Source organism: Rattus norvegicus, chromosome 2 (genome assembly GCF_021556685.1).
Source record: "Rattus norvegicus strain SHRSP/BbbUtx chromosome 2, alternate assembly SHRSP_T2T, whole genome shotgun sequence".
Taxonomy (NCBI): Eukaryota; Metazoa; Chordata; class Mammalia; order Rodentia; family Muridae; genus Rattus; species Rattus norvegicus.
The window spans coordinates 24,259,102-24,279,021 of record NC_141535.1 but is presented as its reverse complement, the minus strand read 5'-3'; the positions used below and the strand labels follow the sequence as shown (position 1 = coordinate 24,279,021).

General features: G+C 44.2%; 1 long non-coding RNA gene across 2 annotated transcripts; it reads right to left on the bottom strand.

Moving 5' to 3' along the window:
• Nucleotides 1-789: 789 nt before the first annotated feature.
• Nucleotides 790-19,513, bottom strand: LOC147995982 (uncharacterized). 2 transcript variants are annotated; one of them, XR_015670260.1, is made up of 6 exons: nucleotides 19,235-19,513; nucleotides 8,207-8,293; nucleotides 5,970-6,103; nucleotides 4,491-4,609; nucleotides 2,247-2,425; nucleotides 790-1,668 (listed from the first exon to the last, which is right to left on the bottom strand). It is a non-coding gene; the product is annotated as an uncharacterized LOC147995982 (long non-coding RNA). The 2 variants fall into 2 exon arrangements; XR_015670261.1 differs by lacking the exon at nucleotides 8,207-8,293 and having other exon boundaries at nucleotides 19,235-19,364.
• Between the last annotated feature and the right edge of the window lie 407 nt (nucleotides 19,514-19,920).

The window sequence follows — 19,920 nt, the reverse complement described above, 5'->3', positions numbered from 1 at the left end:
GCATCAGGAGTTCATACGGATCTAAAGTAAGTCTTAGCAAGTGACCTTGGCAAATCTCTGGTTCACCACGCGAAGATGAAGTTGCCTGCCCTCACGGGGCTAATACAAGGAGCAAGTGATATAGTGCTTGCAGAGCATTTACCAAAGCCGCAGCAAAAGTCCTCAGCCACCGGCTGGCTGGCGCTAGGTGTCATTATTGAGGAATACCACCACTCTTCCCCGATTCTTTGATCAAGATGAGTCTAGGGACCTCCTGTGAAGGTCACTAACCTTCCCATCTGTCTGTTGATATAAGTCAGTCTTTTCTAACAAGTATCCCCTCCCACAAATAAAATAAAAATCTACATTAATTTCAGTTCTAAAGCGATATGTTCAGCATAGATTTTGTACAATAAAAGGGATGGAGGGAAGGAATTTGGAAGAAATCTTACTTGTAAACACTATATTCCACTTGAAAATTTAATACTTCATTACAGAAGAGATACTTAATGTTAACCGAGGCATCAGTTAACAATAAAACCACCAAGCAAAGAATCCCTAAAAGCCCTTTAACTCTCCGAGAGAGATAACTGGGTATATTTGCTTTATACAAAAACATGTATTTGGTCAAACATGCTCCTAGTATTATCAAAAGTTTACTTTTAAAAAGATAGAGAAAGGTTGGGAGGCTATGGTTTAAATATATTCTACAATTTTAAAATTTAATTTTACACACTGCCATGCTGTTCTGTTACATATGCAGGAAAGGGAAGAGGAATGTTTTTCAGACTTGAAAAAAATTAATCCACATTTCTTGGCATCGACAGATAATGTTATATTTAAAATATACATATATAATGTGAGACCCATTATCTAATAAAAGTCACGAAATCTAGCTTGTTCATTTTGTGACTTATAATAATTGGAAGTTGATCAAAGGAAACTACTTCCATTTTTATGACATTGTTACTATTTTTATGGACAAAATTTAAAATGTATGATAAAAATCCAATATACAATAATTGAAACATACAGTCCAACCTCACAGAGCTTTGATAAATCTGTTCATTCCTGGCCATTTTCAGTGTTGCTATAGTGAACAGTGTTGACAAGTGGCCGAAAAAAGCTTAGAAATGAAATTCAGATCATAGATAAAACCGAACATAAACTATCTCGTAGCATTCTGCATGTTGGGAGGCCTGGTTTGTGCCACAGATGGCCATCTCCCAATAATACATAAAACACTCCTTTCTGGAGCTCGGCATACATTGTTGAGTGCACAGGTCATTGGAACAGAACGATAATTCAATTCTCTTAATAATGATCTCACAAGGAGCCAACACAGACACAGGGTGATGCTGTTAGAAGAACAGGATTGTACCAGAGTTTGAAAAATTAAATTCTTAAAAAGCCACCGTGCTCTCTTGTCAAAATAGCACTTAAATGTATGCAGTGTTTAGAGATGAGGCAAGCTCGCTGAGTTTATTTTAGTCGCTTGAATTATATTGCTGTGTGTCTTCACCATGCTTCTTCAGTCTTCGCATTGGAAGCTTTCCGGGGAGGGTCAGCGACCGCCACTGAGCCCTCCACTGGCTTATTGGCTGAGCTCATTGATGAGGAAGCCTTGAGTTCGTCACTTTCTGTCCTCTAATTGCTGAGGTGGCCATCACTGAAGATGACAGAGCATTTCTGAAGGACACATGGGAGTCATTAACCAGCCTAATAAAATGATCTATTTATGTAAGTAACAGTTATTATAACCTCACCCCATGGCCATATTTCTCTAGAATATATATTTTTTTATTTTTAGGGCTACTTTTATTCAAGCTTGTAAGACTTAAAATCCTGGAGCCCCTGTATTAGCATGACAAATGAACTCAGCCAGGAGAAAGGAAACCTAGTGGACCTCCAGCATCTGCATGATTCTCACTTCTGACACATCTGGAATGCAGCTCTCTCTCTCTCTCTCTCTCTCTCTCTCTCTCTCTCTCTCTCTCTCTCTCTCTCTGTCCCCTCCCTTTACCCCTCTCTCTCCTCTTTGTCTTCCATTCCTCCCCTCCCCCATTTTTCTTTCCTTCTCTTTCTCTCTCCCATCTTTTGTTTTTGACAGGGGTAGGGGCTATACCCCAGAATGGCTTCAAATTCAGAACCTTCCTGTGTCAGCACCTCGAGTCCTGAGATTGTATCAACCTGTGCTGCTGTGTCCTGGTCAGGACGGTCATCTCTCTCTATTTAGGACTGAGTCTAAGGCTACGGAAATGACACACCTCATTGCCAGAGACTTAGCTGTTTCTCTCATGCTTTCTTCTGTTAGCTTCATGTGGTAATGAATCAAGGTCTTTATGCTATGGGTGTTAGACTGAAAGATCTTTAGTTTTGATGATTTAGTTCCAAGCTTGAACAGAGGAGTCATCTAAAAACAAATGGACATGCAAAAACAAACAAACTGGAACGACAAGAACAAAACAGAAAAATATGAACAAAACCCAGGAATAATATTGATATAAAACTATTCAAGTTATTAATGTAACAATCATACAATTTGTATAAAGTCTTGCAATGACTGCTTTATAATTAAATAGTTTAGTTAATAGTTTCCCATCCACCTGCCCTGGTAGGCTTGAAAAAAGTTGAAATCTTTCCTATAAAATAACACTTGGGAATAAAATGCTTGGGAAGCCCATTGCCCTACAGGACCGGCCTCTGTTCCTGCTATCTCATTTCTGTGATGCTGCTAACCTTGGTCAGAAAAGCAGACAGAAGAGCACTTATTCAATTTGTCCATGAGCAGTGGCCAGGGCAGGGTGTGTGTGTTGGGGGGCAGGGTACAGTCATGCTGGAAGGAAGAGGGGGGGCACTACTTTCCACCTGCCTGAGAAGCCTCATAGGACATCCTATTTCCGCTTTAACATCCCTCCCCTCATCTCACTGATACCTCTCTCAGAAAGCATAGGCCTGCCTCTAAAAGGACTTCTTGTCTACAGGAGAGAGTACAAAAGGGACACGAGGCCTCAGACAGTGCAGAGATCCCAAGTGTAGAGGGCACCTTAGAGGAAGTGGAGCTGGGAGAGGCCTCCTTCCCCTGTCCGCCACCTGGAGAGGAGACCACTGCTCTCCCATCTGCGCAGACGCAGATCCTTCTGCACCAGAAGCCCCGTGTCTGTGTTCACATGGAGGCTTTCAGAGGGCACGCGGAACTCACAGAGAATGAGCTCTTTGCAGAAGAATTCTGCACCTTCTGATCAAAAGCTGAGAGCCAGGAGCTAAGAAAACACATTTGTTACTAGGCTCCAAGGGTCAGAAAACAAAGCAGGAGAGAAACTGGCATTTCAGCTGTGCCCAGAGCACTCCTATTAATTTGAGTCAGCCTCACAGCAATCCTACAAAGACCTAAGAGTCATATTCCCATTTTACAGATGAGGCATGGGAACACTAAGTAACTTTCCAAAGAGCTACCTGGCAGAACTGGACCTGAGCCCAGACCCAGCTGGACCCCAGCGTGTCCATGGTTATATAGCTCACATTAGAATAACTTGGAGAGCTATTAAACAATATTGATACCTGGGCTCAGCCTTAGAAATACTACTGTAGTTGATCGTCAGTGGGGGCCCCCAGCATCAGGATGTTTTAAGTTTCCCCAAGTGATGTTGACATGCAACCATGCTTCCCTCTCCCTCTCCCTCTCCCTCTCCCTCTCCCTCTCCCTCTCCCTCTCCCTCTCCCTCTCCCTCTCCCTCTCCCTCTCCCTCTCCCTCTCCCTCTCCCTCTCTCTCTCTCTCTCTCTCTCTCCACAGGCTCTCATGATCTCCGAGCCTTCTCTTGCCCCCCACCACTCAGACTATCCCACTTTGGCCTTGAACTTTGCCTCAGCCGCAGTTTTCTTTCTACATATAAATAGCCCTTGTGGTGGGTTTCAAATAGGACCACGACTTCTGGGACATTGTAAGAGCTCAGGGTGCGTTGTTGACATCACAGGGTGGAATTGCAAATTCATTTACAATAGGACATAGCTAAGTGCCTTTTACATGGGTATATAATGTATCTAGATCTGTTTAAAAAGAAAAAGAAAAAAAAAACCCTCTAAGAGAAGCCAACTAGTATAGAGCCAAGAAGAGAAAGAGGAGCAGGACTAAGTAAAGGGGAAGAAGCCAAGCGCATTTTGTCCCTGCCCCATTGTCTACTGTACTGCTTGATGTGTTGGGTATGTCTTACTAAGAGTGTGTCTATGCATCATGTGGGGAATAAAGCCTATTCTTCCTACAGGAAATTAAGGAAGTGTTGTCCCTGTTGTTATTTTGTTTTGTTTTTAAGATACATAACCATACTGGGCAGGGTTTGTTAGAAGCTCACTATAGGAATCTAGTCCTGCAGTTTATTATGGATACAGTAGTGTTTGTAGCCTGTCGTGGGGACTGTGACAGCATGTAGACACTGAATTATAGACACCACGGTGTTGAAGAATTAAAGAGCAGCATGCCTTGGAGCCTGCCCCCGAGTCCCCCCCCCTCCACGCCTTTGATTCTTGGCTCCAACATCCACTACTTTGGCAAGATGTGCTATGGTTCTGAGCCTGTTCTCTCATCCGTACGGAACAGCATTCAAGAATTAAAGAAGCTAAACGGGCGTCTTCCTGGAAGGAAGAAGGAGAGGTGCCATCCACAAATGGTAGCTATTGTCCTGTGGGGAAAATCTGTCCCTGGTTCAAAGCACATACACTCTGAGATCATTAAGTACAAATAAAAGTGGGCTCCATGGATAATGTAGTTCTGTCAATTAACCTTCTGTAAGAGTACAAAATACTCATGGTACAACACAGGCTTCCGTGGGTGCTGAGGAAGAAGCCCAGGGCAATGTTCCTGTGAAACATGCACTGACCACCGAGCTGCACCCCCAGTTTGAAGCAAACTTTGCAGATGTATGAATTTTGCAATAGTTCCAGTGATCAGATATTTGTTCCCTATTTAAAGTAAGAGGACCTGGTGGTGCAGACCTTTAATCCCAGGACTCAGGAAGCAGAGGCTGGCTCATCTCTGTGAGTTAGAGGCCATCTTGATACACACAGTGAGTTCCAGGCCAGTCAGGACTACATGGTGAGACCCTGTCTCAAAATTGAAAAATAAATTTAAAAAAAGTGGTAGGAGTGTGGGCGAGTCATTTCCCTCAGCTGCAGAGGAGAAGCAGGACCGTGAAAGTGAACACAAAGTCAAAGCTGAATCTTTGAATGTTATCACTACTAGAGTTTTTTGTATTATCCTGTTTATTAGTCGTCACACAGGGGCCCCAAAGACTTCAGTGTGCCAAGAAAGGTGTTTTGTTTGGCCTACGCAACATTTTTTTCAAAAGTGGTGGGACTTACTCCACATTAAAAATGTTTACTTGCATAAACATACAAGTTGTATTTTGCTCTTAAAAAGCTTATATATATATATGTATGTATATATGTATATGTATATATACCACATATATACTTATATCTGTAGTTATCTATATCTACATATGTATAAATATATATATGAAATGATATCTATGTTCTCATCACCAAAAACTGATAAACATTTAAAGCAATGAGTGATTTGCTCCTTAATACAATGTGTACATGTGTAGAAGCATCACATTGTACGTAATTATTTTGTGATGAGCAAATAAGAGAATAAGACAAGAAAATAAATCTGGCTTAAGTGACTTTTTGTGGACCAGCTGGGTTGGAAGCCACAAGCCCCGTCTGACTGCTCTCACCATACTTCCTTGTCCTCTGGGTATTGAATTTGTACCTAGAAAACTTGGGATGTTTTCTCCAAGGCCGTTGGAATGTGGTTGGGACAGGTGGGGTTACATAATTATTTATTTCTGCCTATGTATACCTGCATTGTAGAGGTTCCCCAAACAGAGTCTGCCTTTCTCTGTTTACATTTTAATGGACCAAAGAAAAGGAGTGGGGAGCTCTCTGAAGTGTTTCTGCAAAGAAACAAAAGCTGTCATTTATAATATACCTGCTTTCTGCAATGAGCTCGTGTTCCTCAGGAGACCATGGTTTCTCCACCGCCCTAGGATGCTTGTTGTTACAGCAAACTTCCCCGACAGGCTGGGGACTCTGAAGTTCTTTCCTTTCACACATGGCTGGGTCCTGGAAGAAAAAGCTGAACCGTGACCCTGCCCTTCGATGTATACAGAGAGATGCTTATCAACGTCAGTGATATTGACTTCATTTTTAATATCGTGAAGTCAGTCGTGAATCGATATCTGTCCAATTCTTGTCTAATAAATGTCCTTATCTGGAAGTTATTAAAAACAAACAAAAATAGGTCCTATTTCCTTAACTCAGCTGGAAGATCTCGCCGCGACAAAAATTATTTCCCATAATTAAAAAAAAAAAAGAGCAAAATTGGAATTCGTTATAAAAAGAATCTTTCATTTGCCAATGTGTTTAGTTTAAGTCATTTCTCCCCAGGTCACTGGTGACTAAGAAAAATTACGGGCTGCAAATGTTGCTCCACAGTACAGGACTTATGTAACAAATGCAAAGCCCTGACTCTTAGTCCCAGCACACTGGGAGGGATCAGGAGGAAACGTCTAAACAAACAAGTCAATGGAAAGGCTACATAGCAAGCGCATGGGCCAGTGCTCCACAGAGAACATTTGCCTCCTTTTCTCTAGCAAACACCCATCATGCCGCAGTCAGTCCGTCGATTCACCCTCATTTCTGATACACTCAGCAGCACGCTTCGCCCTAAACACGTCAGCGTCTACTTCATCTGAGTTCGGTATTCACCTCTGCTTTCACTGAATTTATTGGGACGAGGGTCTAAAAGTCCAGCACACTCCCGTATTAGCGTGCGTCCCCGACTGTGACAGGGTCACGAAATAAAATAAAGCAAGGAAGGAAATATTATAATAAGTAAATACGATAGAATCCATCATTGCAAGCATTCTGAAGTGCGCCAACCTGCGGCGGTACCTGTGTTCATTCGCATCATTGTGTGATGTCTCCACCATTCAACTACAGAACGTTTCCCTGCCCCTCGGTAAAACTCGACCTGTTAGACACCAGCTCTGCCCAGCCTAGAGCCCCTACTATGCTACAGTTTGTCTTTCTGAGGTTGACTATTCTAAGTGCCTCATCTATGTCGACGCACACAGTGTCTTTCCCTTTGGAAGTGGCCCATTTCCCATAGCATAAGGTTTTTAAGGCTTGTCTGTTCTGCGCCAGGATTTTCTCTTTTAATGACAAAATCCTATTTCATTGGATGCATAGACTGCATTTTGTTTTTCTGTGCATTCACCAGATTCTTGGTTGCATCCACTTTTTTTGTGTGTAGACGTTTTATTTTTAGGGAAGATATAAGTTCTTTCCCTTTTGGCCGTTAGAAACGACACGCTGTGGACATGGGTGCACAACTCTTGTGCAAGTATTCAAGTGTCCCTTTCCACCACAGGCCTGGAATAGAAGTGCTGTATCATGTACTAAGCCTACATTTAAATAAATAAATATATATATATGTGTGTGTGTGTGTGTCTGTGTGTGTGTATATATATACACATATATATGTATATATATATATCAGAAAATGCATATTACTAAAAAGTACCATTTGATGTTTTGGAACAAACATATACTAGACTTTTTTTCCATTTTTCTTTTTCAGGTTCTCAATATAAAAGAAAATTTTTTACTCAGGAAACTGATGATTTCTGGGACCAGAATTCTAATGGGGGAAAATGTAGGCTTAGATGACATCAAGGTAACCAGAGATTGGTCTTCAATGGCTCTCACAGTCCCTGCTGGGAGTTTGCAAAGCTAATTACACCTCTTCCACTACTGACTACGAACACTTTACCTTGTGTAAGCAACTGCCACACCTCTTTTAAAGAGGGATGTGAGTGGAAAAATGGGAACTCAATTTTCAACTCCTTATCCGTCTCTCCCCGCATCCAACATGCAGACCCTCTAGAGTCTGAAGACTCTCAGTAAGCAGTGGGTAAAGTTTATTTTATAGATTGAGAGTTTATCATTGATATGAAACACACATAGACACAGTCACACACACACACACACACACACACACACACACAAATAAACAGACAAAACAATGTACACAGCCATCTGTTTTCTGCTAGCAGATTCACCAAAAACTAGTAATAGTCTCACAGGGAGGGGTGTAGAGAAAAAAACCCACATTTTCAGATTCTGCAGATAGCATAAATAGTAGCTGGGCCTGGTGGCACACACCTTTAATCTCAGTACCAGGGGCTCAATCTCAGAGGCCAGCCAGGTCTACAGAGCAAGTTCCAGGGCAGCTAGAACTCTACAGAGAATCTGTCTCAAAAAAAAAAAAAGAAAGAAAGAAAGAAAGAAAGAAAGAAAGAGAAAGAAAGAAAAGGAAAGAAAAGAAAGAAAAAAGAAAAAATTAGCAATTCATTTCTATATCTATTACATGTTTGTGTGGCATGCTCCTGATTTAAGGGTTTTATATCTAATAATTTCTCTTATCAATACATTTTTAGAACTATACCAAGTTATATGTGTATAATATAGGGTGGCAGTTATCACTGGAAACAACCCAAATAGCACCCAGAAGGTAATTGTTAAAAATCAATCCTGAGAGACTACATTTCACTAGTGTAACTCGCTTTACCATCTCGCCGCACACAAATGAAGTTGCATCTTTTTAATATTTTTTTTCCAGTGGCAATGGGTCCAACTATCTGTGCCAGACTAGAACCAGAGGACATTCACTGGCTGCTTCCTCCAGCAGGCCTGTCCATTCCCACAAGTTGTTCAAGCACCCTGAGGCTTTCCTCCTGCAAAGTGGCCAATCCTGCTTCCAAATGCCTCCTGGAGAGAGACAAGAATCTGATTAGTCTACTAGGAGTCCTGTTCTCAGCGTCTGTTGCTCCTGCTTGCCATAATATGACTGTTGAAAGCTGCAAATTTAATAAGCAGTGAATAGCATCTCAAAATAAGGTTGGGGACAAAAGGGTTGACTGGTTTCGTGAAAAAGAAGAGTAAAGATTATTTTATTTATCTTCAGACATCTTTGAAGAATGTATACCACAAAACTGAACATACCCTCTACCTACACAGCGCCATAGTCTTTCAGAATAAACAAAGAATGAATCAACTCTTGATCTAGCAGAGGAACAATTTTTCTAACAAAGGTATTTTGCAACAAAATTTGACACCCTTCGCTTTGTACTTTTATAGCTGAAGAGTGGGGTCATTCGCAAGAAGATGTTTCCTATGTTTTCCTAAGAGCCTCTTCTAGTCCTTTGAGATTCAAGCAAGTCTCCTTTTGAAGCATGTACTCTGCTACATCGCGCTGTTTTTCTCATTGTGAGAGGACCCAGCACCGCCAGACGCTCATTTGCTTATGAAACGCTTGTCCAGAATCACTTCCAGTGGCTTCATAACATCCTGCATCTTCTGCAAGATTAGCAACTTTGCACCGCAACTGAAATGCATTTTATTTACATTGTATTGTGGGGCGTCTATAACATCTGCAGTCAGCAAAATTGACTGGTGGATGGGGAGAGATGTTGGAGTTAAGTCAGGGGGCCCATTTAAGTGGAGACTGATTTAGTAAGTGGTCAGTTCGTTACTGGATATTTTCCTGTTAGGGCTAATTTCTGCTTCCTTACAAAACTTAGCAACTACTGGAATTCAGGTAATGCTAAGGAATAGTTGGATAACAAGGAAGTTCCACACTCTGCATCAGTGACAAGGAATGCAGTGTGTGTGCACATGAAAAGCCATCTACAATGTATTGTTAGGGGAAAAAAGCCAACTCCAAATGAATGTATAACCGTGTGTTTATGGACAGTAGCAAAGCATTAAAATGTAGCATGTAAGCTAGCCCGAAAGATGGCAAAGGAGTAGTAGTCACATGGAGGGGTGTGGCAGAGGAGAGCCTGACAGAGTAGCCTCGTTTTTTAATGAGCTTTTAAATTTTACAATATGATAAAAGTCAGTTAAGAGTATCCTTTTCAGGGGCTGGGGATTTAGCTCAGTGGTAGAGCGCTTACCTAGGAAGCACAAGGCCCTGGGTTCGGTCCCCAGCTCCGAAAAAAAAAGAACCAAAAAAAAAGAGTATTCTTTTCAATGGTTCATCTGAGGGAGGGCCAGAGAGAGGGGGAGGGGGAGGAGGAGGAGAAGGAGGAGGGGGAGGAGTAAGAGGTGGGGGAGGGAAGGAGGAAGGGCAAGGGGGAGGGGAAGAAAAAGAAGAACAAAAACAAAAAGGCAAAAAAAAAATAAGAAAAGGATGCAAGCAGGTCATGTCAGAGTTCAAACAAGGGATCCCTCCATTTCACAGGCATGTAACTTGTTTCATTCTGAGGTCTGCAAAGCTCCTTTCCAAATTAGTTAAGCCACAGACATTTGGTGATGCACTGTCATTTTCAAGGTACTGTGTACATTGCAGAGTACTGCTCAAAGGGACTCAGGGACTGTAAGACTCAGGTTCTGTGGAGGCATTGGTATGTGGAGGAGGAGTGGGCAGGGTGCAAGAGTTGGGTCAAGGTGTGCAGAGCCCAGAAATCTCTTCCTGAGATTGCAGAAGTAGTATGCTTCCCCTGCCCTGGGCCTGCTTATCCAGTAGCTGTGCCCCCACTTTTGCCCCCCCCCCAGAAGATTATGTATCCTGGAAGCCAGATTAAACTTCTTTTCCTCTTATAACCTTGAATCCCTCCTTATACAAATGAGACATTCCTACTGCCCTGGCCCTGGCCAATGTTGTACACTCACCCTGAAAGCTCCTACCCATCCCCCAGAGATTTAAGTAGCCTTTGTGCCCCCCATTAAACAAGCTGTCTCACTGAAGCTCTCTCCTGAGAGTCTGTTCTAGTGTGATCACAGACACCCTAAGTTTCTTCTCATCCCAGCTACTCCCTGCTTACCCTCTCGAGATCCACAGATCCCATCTCAGGTTGACAGCACCTCTACAGGTAGGGAAGCAGGGCCAGACCCGCAGCCCTTCTTCAGAGATCTTAGACCTAGCTGGGGTAAGATCTGCACTCCCAGGATCTAGCACCAGGTGAATCTGTGAATGTGGAGGAAGTAAACCTGGTGACCTCTGGATCTTGGTTCCGCCTCAGACTCTGCTGGTCCAAGCACGAGACGAGCGTCCTCACAGAGTGAAGATGAGATCCTTCATCTCCCACAGGAAGAGAAATCCAGAGTCCCATCTAGATGCTACAAGAGCTTCAGGAGGCTTTGAATAGCGACAGTGAACGTGGACGCGTGTTAGTGTTCCTACCTCTGCCCTATCTCAGGGATGAGAAACTTGAGAGTAAACTAGTGCTGCTCTATTGCTGAGGACAGAATCGGGATTTGAATCTAGAACCTCTGCCTGCAGAGCACGCGCTCTTTCTTAGTTTGCTATGGTCTACCCATTTGTCAAGTAGATCAGGGGTGATCCTCCCATGGTCTTTCTGCAAGGCAGTTTAGCCCAGGAGAAAAGAGGAAGCCAGCTGTGGGAACAGAACTGGGAGAAAGGTAATATGGGCACCACCCATGAACTCTCCATAGGCTTCCGGGACGAGAGTTTGCCAAGACTGCTGTGCACTCAGGTCTTCCTGCTACTCCTGGAAATGACCCCTGTAGGGCAGAGTTAAAGAGATTAACTGGGTAACGTGGTCTCTATTAACCAGCAAGCAACCAGAGATGTGGGATTCCTCACTTAGCTGTAACAAATGGCTTTCTAGAAGTTACCATTGTAGAAACCTCAATGGTGGGCTCACTGTGTATGCTGTATTCACATGAAAGACAAAGTGTTTATGTGCACTAGTCAACACACAACTGTGGCCATGTCGCATGCTGAACCCGTGGCACTCCCTTGTGCAAGTTATTCTTTACATGTTCAGTAATCCAAGGGGAGTGTGCTTGCCCTGCTTCGTAACCTAACTTAGATCTGTGATCCATTCCAGAAGAGAAACATTATAAAGTGGTCATTTAAACATTCTTTTTTTTTCATTAATATGTTACATGTGCTAGTTCATGGGAGACACACTTTAGCTTAAAAAGTGGTTTGAGTTCACCACTGTGGTGAAAAACAGAATAAGTTATCTGTCACTTGGCTTTTTGAGGATGAAAATAAACTGCTTCTTGGACGTGCTCAATATTTTTTTTTTGTTGTTTGAGAATTTTGCAAATGCATAGAAAGGGTTCTGATCTCCCCCCCACCCAGCCCCTCCCTCCTCCCCTCCCCCACCCTCTTCTCCTTCCCCTCCCCCACCCCCCTCCCCTGTTTTTCTTATGTTTCTCTTTCAACTCCATGTGCTCCATGTGTTGCCTACATGTAGACACATGAAGTGGAGCATGGGCAGCCTCTCCGGGGCCTCATCACCGAACGCCTCCCTCCCTTGTTCAACACCAGTAGCTCCTCCATTAGGGCCAGAACTTTATGAACCTGTCCCGCGTTGTCTTAGCTCGGGTCCTATGCCCGTGAAGGCAACCCATGACCACGGCAACTCTTATAAAGGAGAACTTTTAATTGGAGCTGGCTTACATTTCAGAGGTTTAGTTCATTAACGCTGGAGAAGGAGCTGTGAGTGCTACACGTGGATCAGCAGGCAGCAGGAAGAGAGTAGCACTGGGCCTGGCTTGAGCTTCTAAAACCTCAAAGCCTGCCCTCAATGGCACACTTCCTCAATCAACACCTCACCTACTCCAACAAGACCACGCCTCCTTATAGTGTCACTCCCTATGGGCCTACGGGGGCCATTTTCATTCAAATCACTAGACCCTTCCACGCCTGGAATTTGGGTGGTTTGCTCTTGTACAGGTGTCACAGCTGCTGTGGGTTCATGGTTCACTGTGCCTCACAGCCAGTGAATACATCTTCACAGCAGACAGCTCCTATCACCTGCTCTTCTGATCTTTCTACCTTCCCTTCTGATATGATCCCTGAGCTTTGGGGAGAGTAAATACGATATAAATGCCCCCATTTAGAACCTGAACACCACAGTCTCTCATTCTCTGTACAATGGCCAGCTCTGGGTCTTTGGAGGTAGGTACATGGAATAATAAAAATACTCTCCTTTAGAGAAAGCTCCTTGCATTTACTGTTTAGAAAGGTTTTTTAAAAATGTCCTCAACATGCGTGAAAATAATTGTGTATATTGAGTACAAATTCTTTTACTTCTTTGTCTCTTTTTATATCTGAGAATGTAAGGACGTAGCTTTGGACTCCATGATGTTTTAGAGACAACCCAAGGGTTTGCGTGAAATGATAACTCACAGGTTAGAAGCGTTTAGGATCCTAAGCATTATTGTCTAAGAACAATGTTTGATTAATGTCTAGCCTAGTCAGCCACTTGATATAGTCTTAAAAATAAAACAAACGAGTTCACTACTGTACTACCTCTAGTACCAAAAAATGGTGGCATTTATTAATATGCATGATTATATTTAGATAACTGTGTAATTATGGACACATTTAAGCTACAATTAGATGTATGAAGTTGATGGCCTCTGAATACATTTGTACATTTGAAGATTCTGCATATACTTACATTTATCTGCAGCATGGTATACCTTCTTTGAACAGAAGCATCAAGGTACCTTTTACATGTTAGTTAGAAAGACATTAAAAAACTGTATTAAATTACTAAGATCTTTTAGAGGAGCCAGCACCATGGTAAGCTGACTGTCTTGTGTAACTGCCAGAGTCTGAAATTATTATTTTGTAATAAAAGCTCTCTTGGGTCAGTGAGTTGGTTGCTTTCTCCTAAATTTTTCTTTTAAAAAATTCTCTGTAGTTGACCTTGTGGTCCACCATTGTGCTGCTGAGAAAGGGCTCATTGTTTTCAACTGAGAGCTTCATATAGCAATGACAGACTATCACAGAGATTACAAGCCACAGGAGGGAGATGGCCCTTCCACCAGGTGTCACCAGGCAGTTGACAAGGGAAAGGTGATGCCATCTTTGATGCATTTCCCCCATATTGTCTTCCTGAGAACGTCTTTAGGCAGGTTAGAGTCTAACGGAACACCAAGTTAAATCATTTAGTATTCCACACATGCCCCTTACTGGCAGTCAGGGAAACTCAGACGAGAATACTGCATCCAGGACTTGATTGTGATGACACATGGCAAGATGTCAAGCATCTCCAGAGGTCTTAGATGTTTGGCCTATTGCCATTTGAGAAATGGCTTCCCGAGGATATCAGGGAAAACTTCTGAAACTGGCTCTCAAAGTAATTCTTAATGCTTGTCTTGGACAGGTGAAACATCCTATGGTTTTATAGATTTTGCAGACTCTCTACTGTCCCAGAGCTCAAGGAAATGTTAATTTCCAGGGCCAGCAAAGATACATTTATATACATTTTTTAAAAAAAGTATTTAGTTTCATTGCTTTATGCTAAAAGACTTATCCTTCTCATGAAAAATGCCAGAAACACATCACTAAAATGTTAATTTGATTTGACCTATTGAGATAAGAATCTAGAGAACATGATTTGCCCCAAAATGAATGGGACACGTGGCCCTCTAATGGTGGGGATGAGAGAAGCGAGGGAGGCTCTCCACGTCTACCACATATCCAGGTTCTGAGAAGATGTGTTTTCTTCAGCATTGTTGATTCTTGTTCTTTTGAGAAACATTAAACTCATTTCTAAGAGAAAAGTAAAAGTCAAAATATTTTTGGCTGATAAGCATACTCTGTGAGCACAGAATTCTTGTTTGTTCTGCCTCCCCCACAACTCCTCTGAGCTGAAATCGGAGAAAGCTCCCTCCAAAAGGATATGACCTTGATTTGCAGATCACCAGTGGAACTACAGCAAAAGTAAAAACTTTGCAGCCTCGATGTCACAGAACTATTCATTTCCATTTGCCAAGAGGAGAGAAAAAAAACTCAACTCATGGCTTGAAACCATATTGTAAAATGTAAATAACATTTTAATGAGTACTGTGGAAGAGTGAGCTGGGCCAGTCGCCCGCCACGAAAGGGCTGGATTTAAGTGCACCTTGGGTAGTAATGAAACTAGTTTGGTGGTCCTCGCCTCTGTAGTAGACATTTTCCCACATTAGCAAACCAGCACAGGATTTCATGTGATCCCATACAAAGGACAGTTACAGCTCTGCCCAAAACCAGAACCGGAGTGTGGATGGAGTGGCTGGAGGAGAAGCCAACAGAGAAGTAACAGGGAGCCTTTTAACTCAAGTTAAACTCCTGCCTAGACTTAGGAAGAAAAGAGGGCAGGTAATTCCAGGCTCATCTTTCTTTCTGTCCACCTCCCTGTAATCTCAAATGCTGTCCAAGGAACTGTCCTCTTTTCTACTGCCTGTACTGTCCGTGATCATCCTTCTCTGAGAAAAGATTCTCAAACGCATGGCGCTGGCACTGACTTTTGATAACTCCAGCCCATGGGGCTTTGAGGGTGAGTCCCCACATCCAAGGTACATTGCGTGGGCACCGTACTCAAGTCTTTCTAATCTCTTCTGATTCCAAATTCATCGTCTCTAACTCTATCTATCTTGCTTTCCCTTAACCCAGGCACAGCCCAAGTTCCTACAGAAAGAATACCTTGTTTCCAGTTCTATGCCTGTCTATATGAAACCATTAATGCTAACATGTCCATCTGATAAGGCACATTGTGCTCACCATCCTTTTTGAAAGGGAAAGAGATTACAGGGAGAAAAGCAACTCCAGACTTAAGTTGCTGGATTCTTGACCTCACCTTACTTCATTCACAGTTGATCCGTTTGGGAGAAGTCTCAGCCAGTGAATCTCTTTAATGACACTATCTGATTTAGATCCAATATCCTCTGTGGTAAATTAGGGGTCTGTGTCTTTTCATTTTCACCTTTGGAATAATTGTTCTAACCCCAAACTATTGTAAACAGACAAGATCCTCTAAGTGGTTCAGGGATATCCCACTTGAACATCCCACTAAGGAGAGACAAACAGTGCAAACATTGCCTCACCTTGGGATGCCCTGACTTGGTTCAGAGGTATCAGAGCTTCAGGAACAAGCTCTGTGTTTGGAAAGTCGTTCATTAAAGCACATTTCCTTCTTATGATTGCAGGTAGAGTTCCTTGGACAGCCCAGGAAAGGACCCCACTTTCTGTGTTCCCCTCTCCTGCCCACCTCCCACCACTTACCAAAATACAACAACCCTTCGAACCTTCCGAGGTTAGACTCCAGTCTGTGCTCCCAGTGGCAGGATAATGTGCCTTTCTTGGAGCTGGGCCTACTTTGCCCTAAGGTTACGTTTCTACACAAAGAAGCCTTTTTTTTAAAGAGTAGTGCTTCAGGCCTCCAAACTAAAGGTCTGTGTCTGTCATCTTAGAAAAAAAGAGGCCATAATAAAACTACAGGAGCCAGCAATATAGAATTACAACCCCAGAATGATAGGGGGTCTGCTGAGCCTTGGTCTCTCTGAGGAAGAACAAAAAAGCAGAAGGAATTTAAGTCAGTTGTCTCCTGGACTGCCTTAGCAAAGACCAAGAGAACAGGGTCTCTAACTAACAACTAACTAACTAACTAACTAACTAACTAACTAACTGAGGGTCTACTGATTCTTGGTCACTACCCTGATACTAGACAAGCTGGGAGATAAACAGTTGGGGGGGTGGTGGTGAGAAAAGCTCACATACACATCAAGGCAGCCTGTGATGTGCAAGCACCCAAGCTGGAAGCTATGTGTGTGGTGCTGTAACTCAGAGTATAGCCGGTTCATTTACAGATAGCACGGAACGAATACTGCTGAAGACCTCCGGGAGTGCCCCTGATAGGCAGAAGTGGGGGAGACATCAGAAGAAGGACTGGAACACAGCAAAGAGGCTGGAGCGAAGGCAAAGGTGGTGGCTGGTAGGTTATCTCCTCCTGGGTCTGAATCCCAACAGTGGCATCTGAGAGCCAGGGTAGGGTAGGGAAGCCCCCAGGCAGACGGCCTGCTTTGGAGAGCACACGATTGACAAAGAGTAAAGAGGGCACTGCGGCCACCTGTCCAGCAGCTCTGGTTTGGGCAGCACAGCCCTGATGCCTGCATTGCTGGGCCCAGCTTGAGAGCTTCCTAAAATATCCCTGGGGCTGACGCAATAGCAGTTCGCGGCGGTGCTGCATTGCCGTGTGGTGATGGAATAACCCGGTGAAGTAGAGGGAGCATTTTTTTTTATGTCTTCACAGGACCTGACCCAGTGAGCCCAGCATTTCCAACTGAGAACGAGCCAGGTGGCAGAGTGGTTAGCTCTCAGGTGTGGGAACGCTTGAGTTCCCATTCACCCATCTACATCACTGCTCAGTCAGGGCATGGCAACCCAGGAGGACAGTCCTAAGTAATACTTTCACAACCCTTCAGTTCTCTGGATGTCAAGTGAGGCAGGGTTGCCTAGCCCACTTTCACCCTGAAGAGTCCCCTGCTCTAGGATCCCTTCTGGGTAAAGACCAACTTGCGTTGGGGAACGGGTGGGGGGGGGGCTCGCCTGGTCTAAAAGAACCACAAGTTATTAAGACAGAGTAAGACCCTAAGCTAGGTTATGGTCAACCTCCAAATAAAAATGGTTGATCAAGTTCTATGCCAGCTCTGGTTGTGCACTACAATTTGAATTTTGCAAGGCGACTTCATCTTGCCAAAGAGTGCAACTCTTTTCTTCCTCCCCCAGGCCATTCTATCTCTCTTAGAGGGGCAAGTGAATCTGGCCCGAGGGGAAAAATTGCCCCTTTACTAAAATGTAAAGAGTCGCTCACCCCTACCTGCATTCCTACCCCTAATGCTCAAAGTGTTCAAAACTAAAAGCTGCTGGATCTTTTCAGCAAATAATCAACACAAGTTGAAAGACACATGCTGCTGCCTTTCTAATCAGATTGTATGTGAGGCAGGAAAATATACTGCCCCCTCCCTGTCCCCCTCCCCGCCTCTTCTTAAAAAAATTTTTTTTTTGGGTGGCTAAATGCATGTCTGTTTAAAGAAGCCACCAGGCAGTGCCTCTCACTTTGTCTTGGCAGGGCACAACCATCAGACGAAGTGGGAGGAAGAAACATTAACTTCAACAGCTGTTTCTTGACCCCGGCTGTCAGTCTTCCCAAGAATAAATTTTGGAGAGTCCTATTTGAAACAAAGAGGGAGTTTTGGGGGAGAGAAAAGTTGGTTGGTTCCAGGGCAGCCGCCCAAAGAAGCAGGGAACAAGATGTTTGCAGTTACCATGCAGCTTGCAAGCCTCTGCCGGGTGCAGGCAAGGAGCAAAGTAACTTGAAAGCTCCCCTCTCCGCGCCCTGTGCCTGCAGCTTCCCCCCCTAACGCGCGCCCAGATCCAGCGCCGGTGGTAAGAGCCGAAGCTCGACTACAGTAATTCCCCAGCTCGGGCGGCTTGAAACTGCTCGGGCTGAATAGCATTTGCTGTTCCGTCCTGTGGCAGCCTCCCGCCGCCGCTGCCGCGCTCCCTGCAAAGCAGCTCTCATTATCCCGGAAGTTGTGCTGACACAGTCTCGCTGCCACCAGAAGTTTGTCAACATCAAACTTCTCCTGTGTGGGGTACGTTCACCTTCCACGAGTATTTAATCGAGCCAACAAGCAAACAAACAAACCCAAATAAACCTGCCCGTGATGTCATGGTCTTCCCCCCCCCCCCCACTCTTTTCCTGGAAGGGCTGGGGGCTGTTTGGAATTTGCTGGTGGGTTCTGAGAGCGCCTATGGGTTTCTGGGGGGCTGGGTTTGGGGGGGGGGCAGGGACCGGTCCGGGTGGGCAGTGAGGAAGGGGCTGCGGGGAGCAGTGCGGGGCTGTTGGGGTTGGAGGCTGGAGGGCTTGCAGAGAGAGCTGGGGCCAAGCGGCAGTTTGGTCCTGCAGCCTGTTGGCTTCCGCTTGTTTTGAGGTTGCACCAACTGGGCGAAGGTGGCTTTGCATCCTAGCCCGCCACAAAGGTTATTTGGAAGCAGCGGCCAGGAAAAGCAGGAGAGTGCCCCCACTCCCATGCCCACTATGCATTTAACACTCTTACAGGACGTTTAAACCTCTTTCGGAATAAAGGGCGTTGGGGTCATAAAATGCATTTTGAGACTTAACACTGCCACACAAGGTGAATCCTGGGATATGACCACGTCTGTCTTTAGTGGGTCTCTTCAGATACCAAGACGGGCTCTCTAAACTTCAGACTCCGTGCCTCTCAACTCCCCTTAGTTTAAGTTGCCAGGAACCTGGTTTGGTTGTTTGTGGTTTCCAGTTGCTCCCCACTTAGATGCTTTGGTGCTCCCCCAAAGCTGGAGTGAGAGTGGACAGGGCAGCTGGGATTAACCCTTTCCCTTCCGTACGTAGTACTTACGTTTAGACCTTCGATCCTGCTCAGAGGTTGGGTGGGCCTGAAGGAACTGAGAGGAACGGGCCTTCTTGAAATAAGGCTGCCTGCACACCACAGTTTTTCCAGCCAGGGGTTGATGAAAGTTGCTGATTCTGAGTTTGGCTCTAATTTCCAAGGGCTAAGAGCTACAACACTCAAATCCAGGATCTTAGATAATGAGGATGATACCCCTCCATTTCCCATCCCCATCTTGCAATGTCAGTTTATACAGGGGCAACTAAAAGGGCCCAGTGTCTCAACAGTGAGCTGACCAAAGCCTGCCTTCTTGACTTGAAGTTGTATCCGCTGAGGAGACAGCAGTATTGTTCCTTGTCCTCAAAAATAAATTTGAGTGGAAATAAACAACTCCAAAGAGAATTATCCAACTGTACCATTGCTGGAACGGGGAGGAAGTTGAATCCACTTAGGGAGCCAGAAGCTAAGTTTTTCTTCTTGTTGGTCTGCCCTTAATGACTATGGGCTTAGAAAAATTAGCCTGTAGGCGTGTATCTTCAATAACAAGAAGACACTCTCCTTGTTTTTCAAGCTAACCTAAACAGGGAAATTGTACTGGCCTCTAGGGCCCAGCTCATCTCAGATATACACCAAACCGCCTAACAACCAGAGGGGACAGAATGCCAAACCTAAAGACTGGGTAAGGGAGGCATTTC